Source organism: Rhincodon typus, chromosome 5 (assembly GCF_021869965.1).
Source record: "Rhincodon typus isolate 14 chromosome 5, sRhiTyp1.1, whole genome shotgun sequence".
Taxonomy (NCBI): Eukaryota; Metazoa; Chordata; class Chondrichthyes; order Orectolobiformes; family Rhincodontidae; genus Rhincodon; species Rhincodon typus.
The window spans coordinates 115805394-115809022 of record NC_063336.1 but is presented as its reverse complement, the minus strand read 5'-3'; positions in this window follow the sequence as shown (position 1 = coordinate 115809022).

Genomic DNA, 3629 nt, shown 5'->3' with positions numbered 1-3629 from the left:
GATATGCATGGAAAGTTCTTTACGCAGAGGGTGGTGGGTGCCTGGAACGCGTTGCCAACGGAGATGGTAGAGGTGGGCACGATAGCGTCATTTAAGATGTATCTAGACAGATACATGAATGGGCAGGGAGCAGAGGGATACAGATCCTTGGAAAATAGGCGACAGGTTTAGATAGAGGATCTGGTCGGCGCAGGCTTGGAGGGCCAAAGGGCCTGTTCCTGTGCTGTAATTTTCTTTGTTCTTTGTTCATACAGAACAAATGGATATGTTTCACCCCCACCCCTCTAACCCAACCATCAACATGGCAGGAAGATGACCCGAACTTGTATACCAGGAAGGCAGGTCACTGATGGGTTGAGGCCCATGACCATTTAATTAGCGATCAATCAAGACATCATCCATGGACCTTAGCTGAGGTGGCAGAAGAGAGCAAGGATTTCATGAGAGCCAACCTGCTTATCTATTTGCCCTTCCCACCACCTCCCTTATCATCTCCAGTGAAGGGGAAATTTCACCCTTAACTTCATGGCTTGGATAAAGCTCTGGCCCTGATACAAACCTCATCGGTATAGAATTAGCTCATGATAGCTCCAAGCGCTCGGCCTGATTTCATCCAAAGTTTAAAATAATCTGCTGTTCCTTGATCTGTGAGTGGACTGGCGAGTTTTGTTAAATGAGCATCAATTCACTACCACAATTAACAAACTAATCAGGTTTTTGACACGGGCATTTCTGCTTCTGCTAGTGATCTTCATTGCTAAAGAAATAATCACCTAAAGTAGTGTGTGAGATCACCCATGGCAGATTGTTTTGTTTGAAAATTGCTATTGCAGTAAAACAGAGGCGTCAAAGATAGCAGTCCTCTTGTATTCCCAGATTAGAGTGCTGTGCTATAAATGCAGGTCCTTGGAAATTGATAGGAATGAATTAACTGGCAAACTGTTGTTAAACTGCACTTTATTTTGTCCCTTAATGAAATTGTATTCTGTATCGAGTACATTCCATCAAGCTTATTCGATATAGATTCCAATATTCCCAATATTGCTTGTTGTATTTTTTTTCTTGCATTTAGCCAGTTTTCAAGACAGCAGGAACATAACAGCTTGTGGGAAGGTTAGCTGCATAGATTTTATGCAACAGGATGTTTCCAGGCTACTGCAGAAGACACATGATATCAAAAACCTGGACGTCCCTTCCTATCAAATGCAAATGATCGATGTCATGTTTACTGGGAAAATTGATTTATCACCTTTTTAGTAAAATAAAAGCAGCACCAGCTGGAAGAATCCAGAGGTTTTACTGGCTGGCAAGCTTCCCAAGCACAATAGATGGAATCCATATGGACATCATGTGTTATCTCCCTGTCTGCACTGCAGACTTAATGATGTGGCAGATGCCTTTTTGGGTTACTTGGAATGATGTGGTAGCCTTGAAGTCACATGCTGTGCTAACCTTCATTTTCACTTGAAGCCCCATGTCTAATACAACTCTTCCCCTCTTTACAAGATACAGAACCAAAGCAAACAGCAACAAAATATAATGAAGGAAAGTTCTGGAATGGGAAATAAGCAAAAATGGTAACATACTAGCAATGGAATCAGTTTATAGAGTAAAAGACAGTCAAAAACATTAAAAGTGGAAGACCAGAAAATAATTACTTAAGTTTATTCTTTAAAAGCCTACCAAGCAAGATTAAATAATTCAAATTGTCCAACTTTTAAGGCTAAAAGTGGCATTGTGCATGGCTTATAAATGTCAATGAATCATGTATGGATGTAAAAATTCCTCAGTTACTTTAGATAAAGAGACCCATGCGAACCAATATGCAAAAAAGACCACAAGCTGATTGAAAAAAACAGTTACATGTAGAGTGCAGGTTGCTGAACCCAATTTTTCACTGATCTCAAAAATGTCAAGTGGTTACTAAATATTCCCTGTGATCATTTCTCTGCCAACAACCATGAATGCAGTTCCATGGTACTAAGTAGGTTTGTAAATTACTTGCTCAGGGTTGGATTCTTTGTTGTTTTAATCTTACACCTCCACTTACTTCTTCCACTTAGTTGTGCTGCATTATTGCAAATGACAAGGAGCATTTTCCTCAAACTCTCTACTTGCATTTCCAGGGCGCTTGGAACAGAATGCTGGACCTTACTGCGATGGGTTTAAGTTTAACAGGAACCAAAAAATCAAAGCAAATTACAACACACTCGAAGACCTCCATTCAAAGAAATGAATAAACATTAAAAAAAAACTGACTGAAAGATGAATACCTGCTTTCAGGGTACCAATCACAAAGCCAAGGGCTAAAAATGTGAATTAAACCAGGAGTGGTACCAGAGGCCAGAAAGTTGCCAGACAGCAAATAGCTGCATCTTCCAGCTCTGGGCCATTTGTAGAAGGCTGTACTGAGGGTGAAGTTGACAGTTACCTGCCCTCTAACAGTGGATAATCATGTAAGGTAATTAAAGATTGTATTATCTCCAGACCCAGTCTGGAAGTTTTCAGTCAGCTTCCTTTATTCATTCACAGGATGAGGGCATTGCTGGCTAGGCAGCATTTATTGCCCATCCCTAATTGCCCAGAGGGCAGTTCAGAGTCAACCACATTGCTGTGGGTCTGGAGTCACATGTAGGCCAGACCAGGTAAGGATGGCAGTTTCCTTCCCTAAAGGACATGAGTGAACCAGATGGGTTTTTCCAACAACGGATTCATGGTCATCATTAGATTCTTAATGCCAGATATTTATTGAATTCAAATTCCATATCTGCCATGGTGGGATTCGAACCCGGGTCCCCAGAACATTAGCTGGATCTCTGGATTAACAGTCTAGTGAAAATACCACTAGGCCATCACCTCCCCCTAAAAAGCTTGAAACACCACTCACCCCAGCAAGGGCCAAAACATAGGTGATGGAGGCAATTTGCCAGTGGTTGACCATGGAGGGACAGTGCTGTATTATTACACTTAATCCTCGTCCCACAGTATGGAGAATGACAGGCTGACCTGTGGGTGGGCTCTCCCTCCACAATGACAGTCTTATTGCTGTGGCCACTTTTCGGTTTAGCAGGATAAAACTTCTTCAGAATACTGCTCCCTCATGTGTTGTGTGGACCGGATCTGAAAGTCCTTCTGATGTCAGGGTCCCCAACTCAAATATGAAAATTCTGTCGTGAATTTCCAGATGCCCCCTTACCAAAATGCCCCTTGCCCACAACTTTATGGGTAAAACTCACCAGGAGACATTTTGGGCCTTTTATCTCAGGAAGGATGTGCTGGCCTTGGAGGGATCCAGAGGTGGTTTACAATGTTGATCCTAGGGATGAAGGGCATGTCATTATGAGGAACAGTTGAGGACTCTGAGGCTATACTAGATAGAGTTTAGAAGGATGGGGTGGAGGGGTGGTCGGGGTGTTGGTTCTGATTTAAACTTACCGAATACTGAGAGGCCTGAATAAAATGGACGTGGAGAAGGTGTTTCCACTAGCAGGAGAGATTAGGACCCAAGTGCACAGCCTCAGAGCCAAGGGAAAACCCTTTAGAATTGAGATGAGGAGGAATTTCTTCAGCCAGAGTGTGGCTAATCTGTGGAACTTATTGCTACAGAGGGCAGTGGAGGCCAAGTCATT